The sequence below is a fragment of the Anser brachyrhynchus genome, assembly GCF_964034855.1.
Source record: "Anser brachyrhynchus genome assembly, contig: SCAFFOLD_108, whole genome shotgun sequence".
Lineage (NCBI taxonomy): Eukaryota > Metazoa > Chordata > Aves > Anseriformes > Anatidae > Anser > Anser brachyrhynchus.
In genome coordinates this window covers 384,540-411,359 of record NW_027664112.1, presented here as the reverse complement: position 1 = coordinate 411,359, position 26,820 = coordinate 384,540, and the positions used below count along the sequence as shown (strand labels likewise).

Genomic DNA, 26,820 nt, shown 5'->3' with positions numbered 1-26,820 from the left:
CCAAAAAGGCCTACGATACGGCATAATCCTTTTCATCACATCCGAAGCATTCTTCTTCTTAGGGTTCTTCTGAGCGTTCTTCCACTCGAGCCTGGCCCCAACCCCAGAACTAGGAGGCCAACGACCCCCAACAGGAATTAAACCACTCAACCCGATAGAAGTCCCCCTACTAAACACAGCCATCCTACTAGCCTCAGGCGTTACCGTAACGTGAGCCCATCACAGCATCACAGAAGGAAACCGAAAACACGCCATCCACGCCCTAACCCTAACGATCCTCCTGGGATTCTACTTCACAGCCCTACAAGCAATAGAATACCACGAAGCCCCATTCTCAATCGCCGATAGCGTCTACGGATCTACCTTCTTCGTTGCCACTGGATTCCACGGACTCCACGTAATCATCGGATCCTCCTTCCTGACCGTCTGCCTCTTCCGACTGATCAAGTTCCACTTTACATCAGACCACCACTTCGGATTCGAGGCAGCAGCCTGATACTGACACTTCGTAGACGTCATCTGACTATTCCTCTACATAACCATCTACTGATGAGGATCTTGCTCTTCTAGTATATTAATTACAATTGACTTCCAATCTCTAGAATCTGGTATAAACCCAGAGGAGAGCAATGAACGCACTCATGTTCATATTCGCCCTATCATCAATCCTAAGCGCCGCCCTAACCGCATTAAACTTCTGACTCGCCCAAATAAACCCCGACTCAGAGAAACTCTCACCGTACGAATGTGGATTCGACCCACTTGGATCTGCTCGATTACCATTCTCAGTCCGATTCTTTCTCAGTAGCCATCCTGTTCGTCCTATTCGACCTAGAAATCGCCCTCCTACTCCCCCTGCCATGAGCCGTCCAACTCCAATCCCCCCTAATGACCCTCACCTGAACTGTAGTGATCCTCCTTCTCCTAACACTCGGACTGGCCTACGAGTGAATTCAAGGGGGCCTAGAATGAGCAGAATAACAGAAAGTTAGTCTAACCAAAAAGATAGCTGGTTTCGACCCAGCAGATTACAGCCAACCCTGTAACTTTCTTATGTCGCCCCTACATTTAAGCTTCTACTCAGCCTTCATTTTCAGCGGACTAGGACTAGCCTTCCACCGAACCCACCTAGTATCCGCCCTACTATGCCTTGAAAGCATAATATTATCGATATTCGTAGGCCTATCAATATGATCCATCGAAAACCAAGTCTCCTCATTCACCATGGTACCAATTCTCATGCTAACCTTCTCAGCGTGTGAGGCGGGCACAGGCCTGGCCATCCTAGTAGCCTCCACCCGCACACATGGCTCCGACCATCTACACAACCTAAACCTCCTGCAATGCTAAAAATCATCCTACCCACAATCATACTTCTTCCAACAGCCCTGCTGTCTCCACCAAAATTTCTATGGACTAACACCACCTTATACAGCCTCCTAATCGCTGCCCTAAGCCTACAGTGATTAATCCCAACCTACTACCCCTACAAATTTTTATCCAACTGAGCAGGAATTGACCAAATCTCATCCCCCCTCCTAGTACTATCCTGCTGACTACTCCCACTCATAATCATAGCAAGCCAAAACCACCTGCAACAAGAACCCCTACAACGCAAACGAATCTTTATCTCAACCTTAGTCGCAGTCCAGCCATTCATCCTACTAGCCTTTTCCACCACAGAACTAGCACTATTTTACATCTCATTTGAAGCAACCCTCATTCCCACCCTAATCTTAATCACCCGATGGGGGAACCAACCAGAACGCCTAAGCGCTGGCATCTACCTGCTATTCTACACGCCAGTAAGCTCTCTACCCCTGCTAATCACAATCATACACCTATACGTGAAAATTGGCACCCTGCACCTGCCAACCCTACAACTAACCCACCCAACCCTATCCACCTCATGGACAGGAATACTATCAGGTCTAGCACTGCTCATAGCATTCATAGTAAAAGCCCCACTATACGGCCTACACCTCTGACTGCCAAAAGCCCACGTAGAAGCACCCATCGCAGGCTCAATACTCCTCGCCGCCCTACTACTAAAGCTAGGAGGATACGGAATTATACGAGTCACTCTATTTATGGGCCCACTGTCCAACCTCCTGCACTACCCCTTCCTAACCCTGGCCCTATGAGGCGCCCTAATGACTAGCTCAATCTGCCTACGACAGACAGACCTAAAATCACTAATCGCTTATTCATCCGTTAGCCACATAGGCCTAGTTATCGCCGCAGGAATAATCCAAACCCACTGATCATTCTCAGGGGCAATGATCCTAATAATTTCCCATGGACTAACTTCCTCCATACTATTCTGCCTAGCCAACACAAACTATGAACGTACGCACAGCCGAATTCTACTACTCACACGAGGCCTACAACCTCTCCTACCACTCATAGCTACCTGATGATTGCTGGCCAATCTAACAAACATAGCCTTACCCCCAACAACAAACCTCATAGCAGAGCTAACCATTATAATCACCTTATTCAACTGATCTGCCTTCACGATCATCCTAACAGGAATCGCAACCCTACTAACCGCCTCCTACACCTTATTCATACTACTAATGACCCAACAAGGCTCAATCCCCTCCCACATCACATCTATGCAAAACTCAACCACGCGAGAACACCTGCTCATAACACTCCACATTATCCCAATATTCCTCCTAATCCTCAAACCCGAACTGATCTCCGGAATCCCCTCATGCAAGTATAGTTTAAACCAAACATTAGACTGTGATTCTAAGAATAGAAGTTCAAACCTTCTTACCTGCCGAGGGGAGGGTTTAACCAACAAGAGCTGCTAACTCTTACATCTGAGCCTAAAACCTCAGCCCCCTTACTTTTAAAGGATAACAGCAATCCACTGGTCTTAGGAACCACCCATCTTGGTGCAAATCCAAGTAAAAATAGTGAACCCCACACTACTAATCAACTCCCTCACACTACTCACGCTGACAATCCTCCTAACCCCAATCATCCTGCCATTTCTATTTAAAAACTTTAAAAACACCCCACAAGCCACCACCCGCGCTGTTAAAACCGCATTCCTAATTAGCCTAGCCCCTACAACCGCATTCATCTACTCGGGAGTAGAATCTGTCACCTGCCACTGGGAGTGAAAATTCATTATAAACTTTAAAATCCCCCTGAGCCTAAAAATAGACCAATACTCAATAACATTTCTTCCAATCGCCCTATTTGTAACATGATCAATCCTACAATTCGCCATATGATACATGGCCTCAGAGCCATACGTAACAAAATTTTTCACCTACCTACTGACATTCCTAGTCGCCATACTCCTCCTAACAACCGCAAACAACATATTCCTCCTATTCGTAGGCTGGGAAGGAGTACGAATCATGTCCTTCCTTCTCATCGGCTGATGACAAGGCCGAGCAGATGCCAACACCGCCGCCCTACGAGCCGTAATCTACAACCGAATCGGAGACGTCGGACTGATCCTGAGCATAGCATGACTAGCTTCAACATTCAACACCTGAGAGATCCAACAAGCCGTACACCCCCACCAAACCCCAATCCTCCCCCTCATAGGATTAATCCTCGCAGCCGCAGGAAAATCCGCCCAATTTGGACTCCACCCATGACTGCCCGCAGCAATAGAAGGCCCCACCCCAGTATCAGCCCTACTGCACTCCAGTACCATAGTAGTAGCCGGAATCTTCCTGCTCATCCGCATGCACCCCCTGCTAGCCACCAACCAGACAGCCCTAACTGCCTGCCTATGCCTAGGTGCTCTATCAACCCTATTCGCTGCCACATGCGCCCTAACCCAAAATGACATCAAAAAAATCATTGCTTTCTCAACATCCAGCCAACTAGGACTAATAATAGTCACTATCGGACTAAACCTCCCACAACTAGCCTTCCTACACATCTCAACCCATGCCTTCTTTAAAGCCATACTATTCCTATGCTCAGGGTCTATCATCCACAACCTAAACGGAGAACAAGATATCCGAAAGATAGGAGGCCTACAGAAAATACTCCCAGTCACTACTTCCTGCCTAACCATCGGAAACCTGGCGCTGATAGGAACCCCATTCCTAGCCGGATTCTACTCAAAAGACCTCATCATCGAAAGCTTAAACACATCATACCTAAATACTTGAGCCCTACTCCTAACCCTTATAGCCACAGCATTCACCGCAACCTACAGCATCCGCATAACCATCCTAGTCCAAGCTGGACAAACCCGAATCCCCCCAGTAGTATCAATAAACGAAAACAACCCACTAATCACCGCCCCCCTAACCCGACTCGCCCTAGGCAGCATTACAGCAGGAATAATCATTACCTCTTTCATCACACCAACCAAAACCCCCCCAATAACCATACCCCTTATCACCAAAACCGCTGCCATCCTCATAACAATCCTAGGAATCATCCTAGGCCCCTCATGTACAGGGCCACACCCCTCTAACGGCGCAAGCTTACATAGAAACATTATTAACAGACCTAGACAGATACAAAAACCCCTACAAGACCACGTATTAACTAACCCTGTTAACCCGACTCAGGAGCGCCTATAAGAGCGATTAAAATCTGTGAAAGGAACTCGGCAAATTAATAAGGCCCGACTGTTTACCAAAAACATAGCCTTCAGCAAATTAAACAAGTATTGAAGGTGATGCCTGCCCGGTGACTTAGGTTTAACGGCCGCGGTATCCTAACCGTGCAAAGATAGCGCAATCAATTGTCCCATAAATCGAGACTTGTATGAATGGCTAAACGAGGTCTTAACTGTCTCTCACAGATAATCAGTGAAATTGATCTCCCCGTGCAAAAGCGGGGATGTGAACATAAGACGAGAAGACCCTGTGGAACTTAAAAATCAACGACCACCGCGAATCCTCAATCAACCCCACTGGGGCCACTACCATCGCAGAGCCTGGTCGATATTTTTCGGTTGGGGCGACCTTGGAGGAGAACAAATCCTCCAAAAACAAGACCATACCTCTTTACCTAGAGCTACCCCTCAAAGTGCTAACAGTGACCAGACCCAATATAATTGATTAATGGACCAAGCTACCCCAGGGATAACAGCGCAATCCCCCTCAAGAGCCCATATCGACAGGGGGGTTTACGACCTCGATGTTGGATCAGGACATCCTAATGGTGCAGCCGCTATTAAGGGTTCGTTTGTTCAACGATTAACAGTCCTACGTGATCTGAGTTCAGACCGGAGCAATCCAGGTCGGTTTCTATCTATGACACACTCTCCCCAGTACGAAAGGACCGGGAAAGTGGGGCCAATACCACAAGCACGCCCCCCCCCTCTAAGCAGTGAAACCAACTAAACCGTGAAGAGGGCCTTCCCCCACCACTTTCAATCCTAGAAAAGGACCAGCTAGAGTGGCAGAGCCCGGCAAGTGCAGAAGGCTTAAGCCCTTTTCCCAGAGGTTCAAATCCTCTCCCTAGCTTCACCCATGATTCAAATAACAACACTAAGCTGCCTCGTTATATCCCTCCTATACATCATCCCAATCCTGATTGCCGTAGCCTTCCTAACCCTAGTAGAACGGAAAATCCTAAGCTACATACAATCCCGCAAAGGCCCTAACGTTGTCGGGCCTTTTGGCCTACTTCAACCATTTGCGGACGGACTGAAACTATTTACCAAAGAGCCCATCCGACCCTCTACCTCTTCCCCACTTCTATTCATTCTGATACCAATAGTAGCCCTTGTCCTAGCCATCACCACTTGAGCACCACTACCACTCCCATTTCCCCTAGCAGATCTAAACCTCGGAGTTCTCTTCCTAATAGCCATGTCAAGCCTAGCCGTCTACTCAGTCCTATGATCAGGCTGAGCCTCGAACTCAAAATACGCACTAATCGGAGCCCTACGGGCAGTAGCACAGACCATTTCATACGAAGTGACACTGGCCATAATCCTGCTATCAATAATCATACTAAGCGGAAGCTACACACTCAGCTCCTTTGCCATCGCACAGGAGCCTCTATACTTCATTTTCTCCTCATGACCCCTAGCAATAATATGATACGTATCCACCCTAGCAGAGACAAACCGAGCTCCTTTTGACCTCACAGAGGGTGAATCTGAGCTAGTCTCAGGGTTTAACGTTGAATACGCCGCAGGACCCTTCGCCTTATTCTTCCTAGCTGAATATGCGAACATTATGCTAATAAATACACTTACAGCCATCATATTCCTAAACCCAAGCGCCCTAGGGCCACCCACAGAACTATTCCCCGTCATCCTAGCCACAAAAGTCCTCCTACTATCTTCTGGTTTCTTATGGGTCCGAGCTTCATACCCACGATTCCGATATGACCAACTAATGCACCTACTATGAAAAAACTTCCTACCCCTCACACTAGCTCTGTGCCTCTGACACATCAGCATACCTATCTGCTATGCAGGCCTACCTCCTTACATAAGGAAATGTGCCTGAACTACAAAGGGTCACTATGATAAAGTGAACATAGAGGTATAACAGCCCTCTCATTTCCTGTTGACCTTAGAAAAGTAGGAATTGAACCCACACAAGAGAAATCAAAATTCTCCATACTTCCCTTATATTATTTTCTAGTAGAGTCAGCTAATCAAGCTATCGGGCCCATACCCCGAAAATGATGGTTTAACCCCCTCCTCTACTAATGAACCCTTACGCGACCCCAATCATAACCTTCAGCCTCATCTTGGGCACCACAATCACAATTTCCAGCAACCACTGAGTTCTGGCCTGGACAGGACTGGAGATCAACGCACTAGCCATCATTCCCCTAATTGCCAAATCCCACCACCCACGAGCAGTAGAAGCCGCAACGAAATACTTCCTAACCCAAGCAGCTGCTTCCGCCCTGGTCCTATTCTCTAGCATAACCAATGCCTGAGTCACTGGCCAATGAGACATCACACAAATAAACCACCCAACCTCCTGTCTACTACTGACAGCAGCAATCGCTATTAAACTGGGCCTAGTGCCATTTCACTTCTGATTCCCAGAAGTACTACAAGGATCGCCACTAATAACAGCCCTGCTACTCTCAACCCTCATAAAATTCCCCCCACTAACCCTGCTCCTACTAACATCCAAATCCCTCGACCCAGCTCTACTCACCGCCATGGCCCTAGCCTCAACAGCACTAGGAGGCTGAATAGGACTGAACCAAACACAAACACGCAAAATCCTAGCCTTCTCGTCCATCTCCCACTTAGGCTGAATCGCCATCATCCTAGTTTACAGCCCCAAATTGGCCTTACTTACCTTCTACCTATACACAATCATAACATCAGCCGTATTCCTAGCCCTTAACAAAATCAAAGCCCTTAACCTATCCATGATCACAACCTCATGAACAAAAACCCCAGTGCTAAACGCCACCCTAATACTAGTACTTTTATCCCTAGCAGGCCTCCCCCCATTAACAGGCTTTATACCAAAGTGACTTATCATCCAAGAACTAACTAAACAGGAAATAACACCAGCAGCCATGGCAATTGCCATGCTATCACTGCTCAGCCTCTTCTTCTACCTACGCCTCGCATACCACTCAACAATTACCCTTCCCCCCAACTCCTCTAACCACATAAAACAATGATACACTAGCAAAGCCCCAAGCACACCTACTGCGGTCCTTGCCTCACTATCAATCCTCTTACTTCCCCTGTCCCCAATAATACATGCCATTGTCTAGAAACTTAGGATAACACCCCAAACCGAAGGCCTTCAAAGCCTTAAATAAGAGTTAAACCCTCTTAGTTTCTGCACATTAAGACTTACAGAATATTAACCTGTATCTTCTGAATGCAAGTCAGACGCTTTAATTAAGCTAAAGCCTCCCTAGACAGATGGGCTTCGATCCCACAAAACTCTAGTTAACAGCTAAATGCCTAAACCAATTGGCTTCTGCCTACAAAGACCCTGACGCACCCTAGTGCGCATCGATGAGCTTGCAACTCAACATGAATTTCACTACAGAGCCGATAAGAAGAGGAATTAAACCTCTGTAAAAAGGACTACAGCCTAACGCTTCAACACTCAGCCATCTTACCCGTCACCTTCATCAACCGATGACTATTTTCCACTAACCATAAGGATATTGGCACCCTGTACCTCATCTTCGGGGCATGAGCAGGAATAGTCGGCACCGCACTCAGCCTATTAATCCGCGCAGAACTAGGACAACCAGGAACTCTCCTAGGCGACGACCAAATTTACAATGTAATCGTTACCGCTCACGCCTTTGTAATAAGCTTCTTTATAGTCATACCCATCATGATCGGAGGATTCGGCAACTGATTAGTCCCCCTCATAATCGGTGCCCCCGACATAGCATTCCCGCGAATAAACAACATAAGCTTTTGACTCCTCCCCCCATCATTCCTCCTCCTACTAGCCTCATCCACTGTAGAAGCTGGCGCCGGCACAGGCTGAACTGTCTACCCTCCCCTAGCAGGTGACCTTGCCCACGCCGGAGCTTCAGTAGACCTGGCTATCTTCTCACTCCACTTAGCCGGTATCTCCTCCATCCTTGGGGCCATCAACTTTATCACCACAGCCATCAACATAAAACCCCCCGCACTCTCACAATACCAAACCCCACTATTTGTCTGATCCGTACTAATTACCGCCATCCTACTCCTTCTATCACTCCCCGTACTCGCCGCCGGTATTACAATATTACTAACTGATCGAAACCTAAACACCACATTCTTCGACCCCGCTGGAGGAGGAGACCCAATCCTGTACCAACACCTATTCTGATTCTTCGGACACCCAGAAGTCTATATTCTGATCCTACCGGGGTTCGGAATCATCTCACACGTAGTCACGTACTACTCAGGCAAAAAGGAGCCCTTCGGCTACATGGGAATAGTCTGAGCCATACTATCCATCGGCTTCCTAGGATTCATCGTCTGAGCTCACCACATGTTTACAGTAGGAATAGACGTTGATACCCGAGCCTACTTTACATCAGCCACTATAATCATTGCCATCCCTACCGGAATCAAAGTATTTAGCTGACTAGCCACCCTGCACGGAGGAACAATCAAATGAGGCCCCCCCCCAATACTATGAGCTCTAGGATTTATCTTCCTATTTACCATCGGAGGATTAACAGGAATCGTTCTTGCAAACTCTTCCCTAGACATCGCCCTGCACGACACGTACTACGTAGTTGCCCACTTCCACTACGTCCTATCCATAGGCGCCGTCTTTGCCATTCTAGCAGGATTTACTCACTGATTCCCACTACTCACTGGGTTTACCCTACACCAAACATGAGCAAAAGCCCACTTCGGGGTAATATTTACAGGAGTAAACCTAACGTTCTTCCCCCAGCACTTCCTAGGCCTAGCAGGAATACCCCGACGATACTCGGACTATCCCGACGCCTACACACTATGAAACACCATTTCCTCCTAGTCCTAGGACTTAGAGAAACTCCAGTACTAAAAATAGTAAACACAAGCAATAATTTCATATACTTCACTCTCACTCACCACTCAACTATCAGCTAACCACACCCCCGTCCACATAGCTTAACACAAAGCATGGCACTGAAGTTGCCAAGATGGCATAAAACATGCCTGCGGACAAAAGACTTAGTCCTAACCTTACGGTTGGTTTTTGCTAAATATATACATGCAAGTATCCGCGCCCCAGTGTAAACGCCCTCGACCACCTACCCCCATACAGGCCTTGAGGAGCGGGTATCAGGCACACCCAAGTAGTAGCCCAAGACGCCTCGCTAAGCCACGCCCCCACGGGTATTCAGCAGTAATTAACATTAAGCAATGAGTGCAAACTTGACTTAGTTATAGCAACAGCCTAACTTCAAGGGTTGGTAAATCTTGTGCCAGCCACCGCGGTCATACAAGAAACCCAAATCAACCGTCCTATTGACACGGCGTAAAGAGTGGTAAAATGCCTGTCCTAGCTAACTAAGATCAAAATGCAACTAAGCTGTCATAAGCCCAAGATGCACCTAAACACACCATTAAGATGATCTTAGGAACTAAAGACTGATTTAAACCCACGAAAGCCAGGGCCCAAACTGGGATTAGATACCCCACTATGCCTGGCCCTAAATCTTGATACTTACTTTACCGAAGTATCCGCCAGAGAACTACGAGCACAAACGCTTAAAACTCTAAGGACTTGGCGGTGCCCCAAACCCACCTAGAGGAGCCTGTTCTACAATCGATAATCCCCGATTAACCCAACCACCCCTTGCCAACACAGCCTACATACCGCCGTCGCCAGCCCACCTCGAATGAGAGCACAACAGTGGACACAATAGCACCCCGCTAATAAGACAGGTCAAGGTATAGCCTATGGAGTGGAAGAAATGGGCTACATTCCCTATTCATAGGGCACACGGAAAGAAGCGTGAAACCACTTCTGGAAGGCGGATTTAGCAGTAAAGTGGGACAATAGAGCCTACTTTAAGCCGGCCCTGGGGCACGTACATGGTTAAACATGCCTGTTAGTAGTGTGGCGAGCCATAGTGGGAAGGCTAGGGCTATGTTCATAGATAGTTGGGTGGTTGGGGTGAATGTATATGGAAGGAGGCCTAGAAGGTTGATTGTAAGAAGTATGATTATTAGGGATGTAAATATTATGGCTCATTTGTGGCCATTTTTGTTGAGTGGGACTATTAGTTGTTTTGTGATTAGGTGAAGGAGTCATGTTTGGATAGTAGAAAGGCGGTTGTTGATTCATCGGTTGTTTGGGGACGGGAATAGTAGGGCTGGGAAGAGTAGGGATAGTAGGATTAAGGGGATGCCGAATAGATTGGGGCTGGAAAATTGGTCAAAGAAGCTTAGGTTCATGGTCAGGATCATGGTGTGGGTTTGGTAGTGAGGGAGGTCTTATTTGATGGGGGGTTGGTTGTGGTGAAGGCTAGTAGTTTTGGTTGGATGAGGAGTGCTAGGGTTAATCAGGTTATAATTATGATTGAAAATCATGGTGCGGGGTTAAGCTGTGGCATATCATTAAGGAGGGGGAAGTCCCTCTTTGGCTAGCTTAAAAGGCTAGTGCTGTTGCATAGCTTCTTAATGATTAGGATGATGATAGAAGGGACGATCAGGCCTCGAAATGTGGGAGTGGGGTTGATTCTACTACAGTAGGTATGTAGCTGTGATTAGCCCCGCAAATTTCTGAGCATTGTCCGTAAAAAATCCCAGGCCGGGTGGTAATGAATGAAGTTTGGTTTAGTCGGCCTGGGATTGCGTCTGTTTTAACTCCGAGCGTTGGGACTGCTCAGGAGTGGAGTACGTCTCCTGCAGTAATGATTACGCGGATGGGGGATTCTATTGGGATAACTACGCGGTGGTCAACTTCTAGCAGTCGGAAGTGGCCGTTGGGTAAGTCTGGGGTGGGCACTATGTAGGAGTCGAATGATAGGTCTTTGAAGTCTGTGTATTCGTAGCTTCAGTATCATTGGTGGCCGATGGCTTTTAGGGTGAGGTCTGGTTCGTCGATTTCGTCCATTATGTAGAGGATTTGTAGGGATGGGAGGGCGAGGAGTACCAGGACGATAGCAGGTAGGATTGTCCAGATCAGCTCTACTTCTTGGGCGTCTACAGCATTGGACGAGAGTTTTTCTGTTAGTATGTGGGCTAAAAGGTAGAGAACTAGGCTGCAGATAGCTAGGGCAACGATTAGGGCGTGGTCGTGGAATTCAACGAGTTCTTCTATGATGGGTGATGAGGCGTCTTGGAATCCTAGTTGGGAGTGGTTGGCCACATGAGATGTACAGGATTTTTACCTGTGATTTAGTCTTGACAAGGCTATGTAATTGGTTTACTAACATCTCATAAGAAAGAAGCATGAGCGGTTAATGCAGTTGGCTTGAAACCAGCATGTGAGGGTTCGATTCCTTCCTTTCTTGTACTTGGACGAAGGCCGGTTCCTCGAAAGTATGGTATGGGGGAGGGCAGCCGTGGATTCATTCAACGTTTGTGGTAGTTAGTTCTGGTTGTAGGACTTTTCGTTTGGCCGAAAAGGTTTCTCAGATGATGAATATTAGTATGATTACGGCTACTATTGAGATTAGGGAGCCGATGGAGGAAATGGTGTTTCATAGTGTGTAGGCGTCGGGATAGTCCGAGTATCGTCGGGGTATTCCTGCTAGGCCTAGGAAGTGCTGGGGGAAGAACGTTAGGTTTACTCCTGTAAATATTACCCCGAAGTGGGCTTTTGCTCATGTTTGGTGTAGGGTAAACCCAGTGAGTAGTGGGAATCAGTGAGTAAATCCTGCTAGAATGGCAAAGACGGCGCCTATGGATAGGACGTAGTGGAAGTGGGCAACTACGTAGTACGTGTCGTGCAGGGCGATGTCTAGGGAAGAGTTTGCAAGAACGATTCCTGTTAATCCTCCGATGGTAAATAGGAAGATAAATCCTAGAGCTCATAGTATTGGGGGGGGTCTCATTTGATTGTTCCTCCGTGCAGGGTGGCTAGTCAGCTAAATACTTTGATTCCGGTAGGGATGGCAATGATTATAGTGGCTGATGTAAAGTAGGCTCGGGTATCAACGTCTATTCCTACTGTAAACATGTGGTGAGCTCAGACGATGAATCCTAGGAAGCCGATGGATAGTATGGCTCAGACTATTCCCATGTAGCCGAAGGGCTCCTTTTTGCCTGAGTAGTACGTGACTACGTGTGAGATGATTCCGAACCCCGGTAGGATCAGAATATAGACTTCTGGGTGTCCGAAGAATCAGAATAGGTGTTGGTACAGGATTGGGTCTCCTCCTCCAGCGGGGTCGAAGAATGTGGTGTTTAGGTTTCGATCAGTTAGTAATATTGTAATACCGGCGGCGAGTACGGGGAGTGATAGAAGGAGTAGGATGGCGGTAATTAGTACGGATCAGACAAATAGTGGGGTTTGGTATTGTGAGAGTGCGGGGGGTTTTATGTTGATGGCTGTGGTGATAAAGTTGATGGCCCCAAGGATGGAGGAGATACCGGCTAAGTGGAGTGAGAAGATAGCCAGGTCTACTGAAGCTCCGGCGTGGGCAAGGTCACCTGCTAGGGGAGGGTAGACAGTTCAGCCTGTGCCGGCGCCAGCTTCTACAGTGGATGAGGCTAGTAGTAGGAGGAATGATGGGGGGAGGAGTCAAAAGCTTATGTTGTTTATTCGCGGGAATGCTATGTCGGGGGCACCGATTATGAGGGGGACTAATCAGTTGCCGAATCCTCCGATCATGATGGGTATGACTATAAAGAAGCTTATTACAAAGGCGTGAGCGGTAACGATTACATTGTAAATTTGGTCGTCGCCTAGGAGAGTTCCTGGTTGTCCTAGTTCTGCGCGGATTAATAGGCTGAGTGCGGTGCCGACTATTCCTGCTCATGCCCCGAAGATGAGGTACAGGGTGCCAATATCCTTATGGTTAGTGGAAAATAGTCATCGGTTGATGAAGGTGACGGGTAAGATGGCTGAGTGTTGAAGCGTTAGGCTGTAGTCCTTTTTACAGAGGTTTAATTCCTCTTCTTATCGGCTCTGTAGTGAAATTCATGTTGAGTTGCAAGCTCATCGATGCGCACTAGGGTGCGTCAGGGTCTTTGTAGGCAGAAGCCAATTGGTTTAGGCATTTAGCTGTTAACTAGAGTTTTGTGGGATCGAAGCCCATCTGTCTAGGGAGGCTTTAGCTTAATTAAAGCGTCTGACTTGCATTCAGAAGATACAGGTTAATATTCTGTAAGTCTTAATGTGCAGAAACTAAGAGGGTTTAACTCTTATTTAAGGCTTTGAAGGCCTTCGGTTTGGGGTGTTATCCTAAGTTTCTAGACAATGGCATGTATTATTGGGGACAGGGGAAGTAAGAGGATTGATAGTGAGGCAAGGACCGCAGTAGGTGTGCTTGGGGCTTTGCTAGTGTATCATTGTTTTATGTGGTTAGAGGAGTTGGGGGGAAGGGTAATTGTTGAGTGGTATGCGAGGCGTAGGTAGAAGAAGAGGCTGAGCAGTGATAGCATGGCAATTGCCATGGCTGCTGGTGTTATTTCCTGTTTAGTTAGTTCTTGGATGATAAGTCACTTTGGTATAAAGCCTGTTAATGGGGGGAGGCCTGCTAGGGATAAAAGTACTAGTATTAGGGTGGCGTTTAGCACTGGGGTTTTTGTTCATGAGGTTGTGATCATGGATAGGTTAAGGGCTTTGATTTTGTTAAGGGCTAGGAATACGGCTGATGTTATGATTGTGTATAGGTAGAAGGTAAGTAAGGCCAATTTGGGGCTGTAAACTAGGATGATGGCGATTCAGCCTAAGTGGGAGATGGACGAGAAGGCTAGGATTTTGCGTGTTTGTGTTTGGTTCAGTCCTATTCAGCCTCCTAGTGCTGTTGAGGCTAGGGCCATGGCGGTGAGTAGAGCTGGGTCGAGGGATTTGGATGTTAGTAGGAGCAGGGTTAGTGGGGGGAATTTTATGAGGGTCGAGAGTAGCAGGGCTGTTATTAGTGGCGATCCTTGTAGAACTTCTGGGAATCAGAAGTGAAATGGCACTAGGCCCAGTTTAATAGCGATTGCTGCTGTCAGTAGTAGACAGGAGGTTGGGTGGTTTATTTGTGTGATGTCTCATTGGCCGGTGACTCAGGCATTGGTTATGCTAGAGAATAGGACCAGGGCGGAAGCAGCTGCTTGGGTTAGGAAGTATTTCGTTGCGGCTTCTACTGCTCGTGGGTGGTGGGATTTGGCAATTAGGGGAATGATGGCTAGTGCGTTGATCTCCAGTCCTGTCCAGGCCAGAACTCAGTGGTTGCTGGAAATTGTGATTGTGGTGCCCAAGATGAGGCTGAAGGTTATGATTGGGGTCGCGTAAGGGTTCATTAGTAGAGGAGGGGGTTAAGCCATCATTTTCGGGGTATGGGCCCGATAGCTTGATTAGCTGACTCTACTAGAAAATAATATAAGGGAAGTATGGAGAATTTTGATTTCTCTTGTGTGGGTTCAATTCCTACTTTTCTAAGGTCAACAGGAAATGAGAGGGCTGTTATACCTCTATGTTCACTTTATCATAGTGACCCTTTGTAGTTCAGGCACATTTCCTTATGTAAGGAGGTAGGCCTGCATAGCAGATAGGTATGCTGATGTGTCAGAGGCACAGAGCTAGTGTGAGGGGTAGGAAGTTTTTTCATAGTAGGTGCATTAGTTGGTCATATCGGAATCGTGGGTATGAAGCTCGGACCCATAAGAAACCAGAAGATAGTAGGAGGACTTTTGTGGCTAGGATGACGGGGAATAGTTCTGTGGGTGGCCCTAGGGCGCTTGGGTTTAGGAATATGATGGCTGTAAGTGTATTTATTAGCATAATGTTCGCATATTCAGCTAGGAAGAATAAGGCGAAGGGTCCTGCGGCGTATTCAACGTTAAACCCTGAGACTAGCTCAGATTCGCCCTCTGTGAGGTCAAAAGGAGCTCGGTTTGTCTCTGCTAGGGTGGATACGTATCATATTATTGCTAGGGGTCATGAGGAGAAAATGAAGTATAGAGGCTCCTGTGCGACGGCAAAGGAGCTGAGTGTGTAGCTTCCGCTTAGTATGATTATTGATAGCAGGATTATGGCCAGTGTCACTTCGTATGAAATGGTCTGTGCTACTGCCCGTAGGGCTCCGATTAGTGCGTATTTTGAGTTCGAGGCTCAGCCTGATCATAGGACTGAGTAGACGGCTAGGCTTGACATGGCTATTAGGAAGAGAACTCCGAGGTTTAGATCTGCTAGGGGAAATGGGAGTGGTAGTGGTGCTCAAGTGGTGAGGGCTAGGACAAGGGCTAGTATTGGTATCAGAATGAATAGAAGTGGGGAAGAGGTAGAGGGTCGGATGGGCTCTTTGGTAAATAGTTTCAGTCCGTCCGCAAATGGTTGAAGTAGGCCAAAAGGCCCAACAACGTTAGGGCCTTTGCGGGATTGTATGTAGCTTAGGATTTTCCGTTCTACTAGGGTTAGGAAGGCTACGGCAATCAGGATTGGGATGATGTATAGGAGGGATATAATGAGGCAGCTTAGTGTTGTTATTTGAATCATGGGTGAAGCTAGGGAGAGGATTTGAACCTCTGGGGAAAGGGCTTAAGCCTTCTGCACTTGCCGGGCTCTGCCACTCTAGCTGGTCCTTTTCTAGGATTGAAAGTGGTGGGGGAAGGCCCTCTTCACGGTTTAGTTGGTTTCACTGCTTAGAGCGGGGGGGGGGCGTGCTTGTGGTATTGGCCCCACTTTCCCGGTCCTTTCGTACTGGGGAGAGTGTGTCATAGATAGAAACCGACCTGGATTGCTCCGGTCTGAACTCAGATCACGTAGGACTGTTAATCGTTGAACAAACGAACCCTTAATAGCGGCTGCACCATTAGGATGTCCTGATCCAACATCGAGGTCGTAAACCCCCCTGTCGATATGGGCTCTTGAGGGGGATTGCGCTGTTATCCCTGGGGTAGCTTGGTCCATTAATCAATTATATTGGGTCTGGTCACTGTTAGCACTTTGAGGGGTAGCTCTAGGTAAAGAGGTATGGTCTTGTTTTTGGAGGATTTGTTCTCCTCCAAGGTCGCCCCAACCGAAAAATATCGACCAGGCTCTGCGATGGTAGTGGCCCCAGTGGGGTTGATTGAGGATTCGCGGTGGTCGTTGATTTTTAAGTTCCACAGGGTCTTCTCGTCTTATGTTCACATCCCCGCTTTTGCACGGGGAGATCAATTTCACTGATTATCTGTGAGAGACAGTTAAGACCTCGTTTAGCCATTCATACAAGTCTCGATTTATGGGACAATTGATTGCGCTATCTTTGCACGGTTAGGATACCGCGGCCGTTAAACCTAAGTCACCGGGCAGGCATCACCTTCAATACTTGTTTAATTTGCTGAAGGCTATGTTTTTGGTAAACAGTCGGGCCTTATTAATTTGCCGAGTTCCTTTCACAGATTTTAATCGCTCTTATAGGCGCTCCTGAGTCGGGTTAACAGGGTTAGTTAATACGTGGTCTTGTAGGGGTTTTTGTATCTGTCTAGGTCTGTTAATAATGTTTCTATGTAAGCTTGCGCCGTTAGAGGGGTGTGGCCCTGTACATGAGGGGCCTAGGATGATTCCTAGGATTGTTATGAGGATGGCAGCGGTTTTGGTGATAAGGGGTATGGTTATTGGGGGGGTTTTGGTTGGTGTGATGAAAGAGGTAATGATTATTCCTGCTGTAATGCTGCCTAGGGCGAGTCGGGTTAGGGGGGCGGTGATTAGTGGGTTGTTTTCGTTTATTGATACTACTGGGGGGATTCGGGTTTGTCCAGCTTGGACTAGGATGGTTATGCGGATGCTGTAGGTTGCGGTGAATGCTGTGGCTATAAGGGTTAGGAGTAGGGCTCAAGTATTTAGGTATGATGTGTTTAAGCTTTCGATGATGAGGTCTTTTGAGTAGAATCCGGCTAGGAATGGGGTTCCTATCAGCGCCAGGTTTCCGATGGTTAGGCAGGAAGTAGTGACTGGGAGTATTTTCTGTAGGCCTCCTATCTTTCGGATATCTTGTTCTCCGTTTAGGTTGTGGATGATAGACCCTGAGCATAGGAATAGTATGGCTTTAAAGAAGGCATGGGTTGAGATGTGTAGGAAGGCTAGTTGTGGGAGGTTTAGTCCGATAGTGACTATTATTAGTCCTAGTTGGCTGGATGTTGAGAAAGCAATGATTTTTTTGATGTCATTTTGGGTTAGGGCGCATGTGGCAGCGAATAGGGTTGATAGAGCACCTAGGCATAGGCAGGCAGTTAGGGCTGTCTGGTTGGTGGCTAGCAGGGGGTGCATGCGGATGAGCAGGAAGATTCCGGCTACTACTATGGTACTGGAGTGCAGTAGGGCTGATACTGGGGTGGGGCCTTCTATTGCTGCGGGCAGTCATGGGTGGAGTCCAAATTGGGCGGATTTTCCTGCGGCTGCGAGGATTAATCCTATGAGGGGGAGGATTGGGGTTTGGTGGGGGTGTACGGCTTGTTGGATCTCTCAGGTGTTGAATGTTGAAGCTAGTCATGCTATGCTCAGGATCAGTCCGATGTCTCCGATTCGGTTGTAGATTACGGCTCGTAGGGCGGCGGTGTTGGCATCTGCTCGGCCTTGTCATCAGCCGATGAGAAGGAAGGACATGATTCGTACTCCTTCCCAGCCTACGAATAGGAGGAATATGTTGTTTGCGGTTGTTAGGAGGAGTATGGCGACTAGGAATGTCAGTAGGTAGGTGAAAAATTTTGTTACGTATGGCTCTGAGGCCATGTATCATATGGCGAATTGTAGGATTGATCATGTTACAAATAGGGCGATTGGAAGAAATGTTATTGAGTATTGGTCTATTTTTAGGCTCAGGGGGATTTTAAAGTTTATAATGAATTTTCACTCCCAGTGGCAGGTGACAGATTCTACTCCCGAGTAGATGAATGCGGTTGTAGGGGCTAGGCTAATTAGGAATGCGGTTTTAACAGCGCGGGTGGTGGCTTGTGGGGTGTTTTTAAAGTTTTTAAATAGAAATGGCAGGATGATTGGGGTTAGGAGGATTGTCAGCGTGAGTAGTGTGAGGGAGTTGATTAGTAGTGTGGGGTTCACTACTTTTACTTGGATTTGCACCAAGATGGGTGGTTCCTAAGACCAGTGGATTGCTGTTATCCTTTAAAAGTAAGGGGGCTGAGGTTTTAGGCTCAGATGTAAGAGTTAGCAGCTCTTGTTGGTTAAACCCTCCCCTCGGCAGGTAAGAAGGTTTGAACTTCTATTCTTAGAATCACAGTCTAATGTTTGGTTTAAACTATACTTGCATGAGGGGATTCCGGAGATCAGTTCGGGTTTGAGGATTAGGAGGAATATTGGGATAATGTGGAGTGTTATGAGCAGGTGTTCTCGCGTGGTTGAGTTTTGCATAGATGTGATGTGGGAGGGGATTGAGCCTCGTTGGGTCATTAGTAGTATGAATAAGGTGTAGGAGGCGGTTAGTAGGGTTGCGATTCCTGTTAGGATGATCGTGAAGGCAGATCAGTTGAATAAGGTGATTATAATGGTTAGCTCTGCTATGAGGTTTGTTGTTGGGGGTAAGGCTATGTTTGTTAGATTGGCCAGCAATCATCAAGTAGCTATGAGTGGTAGGAGAGGTTGTAGGCCTCGTGTGAGTAGTAGAATTCGGCTGTGCGTACGTTCATAGTTTGTGTTGGCTAGGCAGAATAGTATGGAGGAAGTTAGTCCATGGGAAATTATTAGGATCATTGCCCCTGAGAATGATCAGTGGGTTTGGATTATTCCTGCGGCGATAACTAGGCCTATGTGGCTAACGGATGAATAAGCGATTAGTGATTTTAGGTCTGTCTGTCGTAGGCAGATTGAGCTAGTCATTAGGGCGCCTCATAGGGCCAGGGTTAGGAAGGGGTAGTGCAGGAGGTTGGACAGTGGGCCCATAAATAGAGTGACTCGTATAATTCCGTATCCTCCTAGCTTTAGTAGTAGGGCGGCGAGGAGTATTGAGCCTGCGATGGGTGCTTCTACGTGGGCTTTTGGCAGTCAGAGGTGTAGGCCGTATAGTGGGGCTTTTACTATGAATGCTATGAGCAGTGCTAGACCTGATAGTATTCCTGTCCATGAGGTGGATAGGGTTGGGTGGGTTAGTTGTAGGGTTGGCAGGTGCAGGGTGCCAATTTGAACGTATAGGTGTATGATTGTGATTAGCAGGGGTAGAGAGCTTACTGGCGTGTAGAATAGCAGGTAGATGCCAGCGCTTAGGCGTTCTGGTTGGTTCCCCCATCGGGTGATTAAGATTAGGGTGGGAATGAGGGTTGCTTCAAATGAGATGTAAAATAGTGCTAGTTCTGTGGTGGAAAAGGCTAGTAGGATGAATGGCTGGACTGCGACTAAGGTTGAGATAAAGATTCGTTTGCGTTGTAGGGGTTCTTGTTGCAGGTGGTTTTGGCTTGCTATGATTATGAGTGGGAGTAGTCAGCAGGATAGTACTAGGAGGGGGGATGAGATTTGGTCAATTCCTGTTCAGTTGGATAAAAATTTGTAGGGGTAGTAGGTTGGGATTAATCACTGTAGGCTTAGGGCAGCGATTAGGAGGCTGTATAAGGTGGTGTTAGTCCATAGAAATTTTGGTGGAGACAGCAGGGCTGTTGGAAGAAGTATGATTGTGGGTAGGATGATTTTTAGCATTGCAGGAGGTTTAGGTTGTGTAGATGGTCGGAGCCATGTGTGCGGGTGGAGGCTACTAGGATGGCCAGGCCTGTGCCCGCCTCACACGCTGAGAAGGTTAGCATGAGAATTGGTACCATGGTGAATGAGGAGACTTGGTTTTCGATGGATCATATTGATAGGCCTACGAATATCGATAATATTATGCTTTCAAGGCATAGTAGGGCGGATACTAGGTGGGTTCGGTGGAAGGCTAGTCCTAGTCCGCTGAAAATGAAGGCTGAGTAGAAGCTTAAATGTAGGGGCGACATAAGAAAGTTACAGGGTTGGCTGTAATCTGCTGGGTCGAAACCAGCTATCTTTTTGGTTAGACTAACTTTCTGTTATTCTGCTCATTCTAGGCCCCCTTGAATTCACTCGTAGGCCAGTCCGAGTGTTAGGAGAAGGAGGATCACTACAGTTCAGGGTGAGGGTCATTAGGGGGGATTGGAGTTGGACGGCTCATGGCAGGGGGAGTAGGAGGGCGATTTCTAGGTCGAATAGGACGAACAGGATGGCTACTGAGGAAGAATCGGACTGAGAATGGTAATCGAGCAGATCCAAGTGGGTCGAATCCACATTCGTACGGTGAGAGTTTCTCTGAGTCGGGGTTTATTTGGGCGAGTCAGAAGTTTAATGCGGTTAGGGCGGCGCTTAGGATTGATGATAGGGCGAATATGAACATGAGTGCGTTCATTGCTCTCCTCTGGGTTTATACCAGATTCTAGAGATTGGAAGTCAATTGTAATTAATATACTAGAAGAGCAAGATCCTCATCAGTAGATGGTTATGTAGAGGAATAGTCAGATGACGTCTACGAAGTGTCAGTATCAGGCTGCTGCCTCGAATCCGAAGTGGTGGTCTGATGTAAAGTGGAACTTGATCAGTCGGAAGAGGCAGACGGTCAGGAAGGAGGATCCGATGATTACGTGGAGTCCGTGGAATCCAGTGGCAACGAAGAAGGTAGATCCGTAGACGCTATCGGCGATTGAGAATGGGGCTTCGTGGTATTCTATTGCTTGTAGGGCTGTGAAGTAGAATCCCAGGAGGATCGTTAGGGTTAGGGCGTGGATGGCGTGTTTTCGGTTTCCTTCTGTGATGCTGTGATGGGCTCACGTTACGGTAACGCCTGAGGCTAGTAGGATGGCTGTGTTTAGTAGGGGGACTTCTATCGGGTTGAGTGGTTTAATTCCTGTTGGGGGTCATTGGCCTCCTAGTTCTGGGGTTGGGGCCAGGCTCGAGTGGAAGAACGCTCAGAAGAACCCTAAGAAGAAGAATGCTTCGGATGTGATGAAAAGGATTATGCCGTATCGTAGGCCTTTTTGGACTGTGGGAGTGTGATGGCCTTGGAAGGTGCTTTCTCGTACAATGTCTCGTCATCATTGGAGTATTACTAGGAGTATTGAGATGAGGCCTAGGGTTAGTAGTATGGATGAGTTGTAGTGGAATCACATGATTAATCCTGAGGTTGTGAGTAGGGCGGCGGCTGCCCCGAAGATTGGTCAAGGGCTTGGGTCAACTATGTGGTATGAGTGTGCTTGGTGTGCCATTAGATGTTTTCTTGTAAGTATAGGCTTAGAAGGAGCACGAAGACGTAGGCCTGGATTATGGCTACTGCTACTTCTAGGATGGTTAGGAGTAGTAGGATGATTATTGTTAGGATGGATACTGCAGGAAGGGTGGGTATTAATGCAATGGAGGCTGTAGAGATGAGTTGGATGAGTAAGTGTCCTGCTGTAAGGTTGGCTGTAAGGCGGACTCCGAGGGCTAGGGGGCGGATTAGTAGGCTGGTTGTTTCGATCAGGATTAGTGCGGGGATTAGGGGTGTAGGGGTACCTTCGGGTAATAGGTGGGCTAAAGAGGCTGATGGTTGGTTTCGTAGGCCTGTTAGTAGTGTGGCGAGCCATAGTGGGAAGGCTAGGGCTATGTTCATAGATAGTTGGGTGGTTGGGGTGAATGTATATGGAAGGAGGCCTAGAAGGTTGATTGTAAGAAGTATGATTATTAGGGATGTAAATATTATGGCTCATTTGTGGCCATTTTTGTTGAGTGGGACTATTAGTTGTTTTGTGATTAGGTGAAGGAGTCATGTTTGGATAGTAGAAAGGCGGTTGTTGATTCATCGGTTGTTTGGGGACGGGAATAGTAGGGCTGGGAAGAGTAGGGATAGTAGGATTAAGGGGATGCCGAATAGATTGGGGCTGGAAAATTGGTCAAAGAAGCTTAGGTTCATGGTCAGGATCATGGTGTGGGTTTGGTAGTGAGGGAGGTCTTATTTGATGGGGGGTTGGTTGTGGTGAAGGCTAGTAGTTTTGGTTGGATGAGGAGTGCTAGGGTTAATCAGGTTATAATTATGATTGAAAATCATGGTGCGGGGTTAAGCTGTGGCATATCATTAAGGAGGGGGAAGTCCCTCTTTGGCTAGCTTAAAAGGCTAGTGCTGTTGCATAGCTTCTTAATGATTAGGATGATGATAGAAGGGACGATCAGGCCTCGAAATGTGGGAGTGGGGTTGATTCTACTACAATGGGTATGTAGCTGTGATTAGCCCCGCAAATTTCTGAGCATTGTCCGTAAAAAATCCCAGGCCGGGTGGTAATGAATGAAGTTTGGTTTAGTCGGCCTGGGATTGCGTCTGTTTTAACTCCGAGCGTTGGGACTGCTCAGGAGTGGAGTACGTCTCCTGCAGTAATGATTACGCGGATGGGGGATTCTATTGGGATAACTACGCGGTGGTCAACTTCTAGCAGTCGGAAGTGGCCGTTGGGTAAGTCTGGGGTGGGCACTATGTAGGAGTCGAATGATAGGTCTTTGAAGTCTGTGTATTCGTAGCTTCAGTATCATTGGTGGCCGATGGCTTTTAGGGTGAGGTCTGGTTCGTCGATTTCGTCCATTATGTAGAGGATTTGTAGGGATGGGAGGGCGAGGAGTACCAGGACGATAGCAGGTAGGATTGTCCAGATCAGCTCTACTTCTTGGGCGTCTACAGCATTGGACGAGAGTTTTTCTGTTAGTATGTGGGCTAAAAGGTAGAGAACTAGGCTGCAGATAGCTAGGGCAACGATTAGGGCGTGGTCGTGGAATTCAACGAGTTCTTCTATGATGGGTGATGAGGCGTCTTGGAATCCTAGTTGGGAGTGGTTGGCCACATGAGATGTACAGGATTTTTACCTGTGATTTAGTCTTGACAAGGCTATGTAATTGGTTTACTAACGTCTCATAAGAAAGAAGCATGAGCGGTTAACCTCCTGGGAGACCCAGAAAACTTCACCCCAGCAAACCCGCTAGTAACCCCACCACACATCAAGCCAGAATGATACTTCCTATTCGCCTACGCCATCCTACGTTCAATCCCAAATAAACTAGGAGGCGTATTAGCACTGGCCACCTCCGTACTGATCCTATTCCTAATCCCATTCCTGCACAAATCAAAACAACGAGCAATAACATTCCGACCACTCTCCCAGCTCCTATTCTGAGTACTAGTCGCCGACCTCCTCGTCCTAACATGAGTAGGAAGCCAACCCGTCGAACACCCATTCATCATCATCGGCCAACTCGCTTCAATCGCCTACTTCACTATCCTCCTATTTCTCCTCCCCGCCGCAAGCGCCCTAGAAAACAAAATACTCAACTGCTAAATACTCTAATAGTTTATAAAAACATTGGTCTTGTAAACCAAAGATTGAAGACTTACCACTTCTTAGAGTACCCCAAACTCAGAAAAAAAGGACTCAAACCTTTATCTCCAGCTCCCAAAGCTGGCATTTTCAATAAACTATTCTCTGACCCTAACCCCTAAACCGCCCGAATAGCACCCCGCGACAACCCCCGCACAAGCTCCAATACAACAAACAAAGTCAACAACAGCCCCCAACCCGCCACTAAAAACATCCCTGCCCCATGTGAATAAAACATGGAAACTCCACTAAAATCCGACCGAACAACAAACACCCCAACATTATTCACAGTAGAAACCCCGAACTTCCAAGCCCCCATAAACCCCCCAAACACCAACCCCCCAAAAACAATTGCCACAAACGCTACTGCACATCCAATCACCCGTCAATCCCCCCAAGCCCCAGGGAAAGGCTCCGCTGCTAAAGCTACTGAATAAACAAACACCACCAGCATACCCCCCAAATACACCATAAACAGCACTAAAGCCACGAACGAAACCCCAAGGCCCAGCAACCACCCGCACCCCGCCACAGACGCTAACACCAAACCAACAACCCCATAATACGGCGAAGGATTCGACGCCACACCCAAAACACCCACCGCAAAGCAAATCCCTAAAAAAAACATAAAATAAGTCATTATTCCTGCCCGGACACTACCCGAGGCCTGCGGCTCGAAAAGCCGCCATTGTTCTCAACTACAGGAACTAACCGCAAGCCCCCAATAATTCTACCCCATCTATGCCATTATGCTTAACCCCCCCCCCCTCCCCCCCCGAGGCGGGGGTATTTGGTTATGCATATTCGTGCATAAATTTATATACCCCATATACATACATACTATAGTACCAGTAATATACATTATATACGGACTATCTTATAAGCAGGTGCTAAACCCATACATGTACACGGCCATTAAACCCTTAAACACACTCCTACCAAACCACCCGGCATGAATGTTCTAGGACCATACCCCACAACACCCAATACAACTCCACTCAAGCGCATAACAAGACCCCATTTTAATGAATGCTCACAGGACATGCTCCAACAACAACTCTCCACCACATATCTCATGCAGTTCGTATCAGACGGATTTATTAATCGTACTCCTCACGTGAAATCAGCAACCCGTTGCACATAATGTCCGGTATGACTAGCTTCAGGCCCATACGTTCCCCCTAAACCCCTCGCCCTCCTCACATTTTTGCGCCTCTGGTTCCTCGGTCAGGGCCATCCATTGGGTTCACTCACCCCTCCTTGCCCTTCAAAGTGGCATCTGTGAGTACTTTCACCTTCTCAATGCGTAATCGCGGCATGTTCCAGCTTTTTGGCGCCTCTGGTTCCTCTTATTTTTTCCGGGGTTACCTCACAGGTGGCTATTCCCAGTGATCTCGGGGGTCCCACAATCTAAGCCTGGACACACCTGCCTCACGGCCTATCCTATATTTCAAGGGTCCCTCGATGAGACGGTTGGCGTATATGGGGAATCATCCTGACACTGATGCACTTTGACCACATTCAGTTAATGTTACCTCCACCCTCCGGGTTAAATGGGGCTATTGGATGAATGCTTGTTGGACATAGCACAAAACAACAAATCATTAAGCGCAACCCCTGCGCTTCACAAACTAAACCAGTAAACTTTCGCTAACCACCATGTAGCATAAACCTTCATCGCCCAATCCCAGCAAACTACCTCTAAAACTCCATTAATCATCCCTTCCATGACATCATCGGAACGATGTACATATACACACAAACACATACAAAATAACTTAAACTTATTAGAGAAACTCCAGTACTAAAAATAGTAAACACAAGCAATAATTTCATATACTTCACTCTCACTCACCACTCAACTATCAGCTAACCACACCCCCGTCCACATAGCTTAACACAAAGCATGGCACTGAAGTTGCCAAGATGGCATAAAACATGCCTGCGGACAAAAGACTTAGTCCTAACCTTACGGTTGGTTTTTGCTAAATATATACATGCAAGTATCCGCGCCCCAGTGTAAACGCCCTCGACCACCTACCCCCATACAGGCCTTGAGGAGCGGGTATCAGGCACACCCAAGTAGTAGCCCAAGACGCCTCGCTAAGCCACGCCCCCACGGGTATTCAGCAGTAATTAACATTAAGCAATGAGTGCAAACTTGACTTAGTTATAGCAACAGCCTAACTTCAAGGGTTGGTAAATCTTGTGCCAGCCACCGCGGTCATACAAGAAACCCAAATCAACCGTCCTATTGACACGGCGTAAAGAGTGGTAAAATGCCTATCCTAGCTAACTAAGATCAAAATGCAACTGAGCTGTCATAAGCCCAAGATGCACCTAAACACACCATTAAGATGATCTTAGGAACTAACGACTGATTTAAACCCACGAAAGCCAGGGCCCAAACTGGGATTAGACACCCCACTATGCCTGGCCCTAAATCTTGATACTTACTTTACCGAAGTATCCGCCAGAGAACTACGAGCACAAACGCTTAAAACTCTAAGGACTTGGCGGTGCCCCAAACCCACCTAGAGGAGCCTGTTCTACAATCGATAATCCCCGAATAACCCAACCACCCCTTGCCAACACAGCCTACATACCGCCGTCGCCAGCCCACCTCGAATGAGAGCACAACAGTGGACACAATAGCACCCCGCTAATAAGACAGGTCAAGGTATAGCCTATGGAGTGGAAGAAATGGGCTACATTCCCCATTCATAGGGCACACGGAAAGAAGCGTGAAACCACTTCTGGAAGGCGGATTTAGCAGTAAAGTGGGACAATAGAGCCTACTTTAAGCCGGCCCTGGGGCACGTACATACCGCCCGTCACCCTCCTCAAAAGCCACATCCCACATAACTAATACCATAAATACGCTGAAGATGAGGTAAGTCGTAACAAGGTAAGTGTACCGGAAGGTGTACTTAGAATATCAAGACGTA

The 26,820-nt window shown here is 47.4% G+C and overlaps 1 long non-coding RNA gene across 1 annotated transcript in view; it reads right to left on the bottom strand.

Moving 5' to 3' along the window:
- The window catches only part of LOC308186292, a 120,535-nt gene extending 96,776 nt beyond the window's left edge, over positions 1–23,759 (bottom strand). The window contains exon 1 of the long non-coding RNA XR_013944008.1: positions 23,581–23,759. This is a non-coding gene — a long non-coding RNA (uncharacterized lncRNA). The remainder of the gene's footprint in view (positions 1–23,580) is intronic.
- Positions 23,760–26,820: the final 3,061 nt, after the last annotated feature.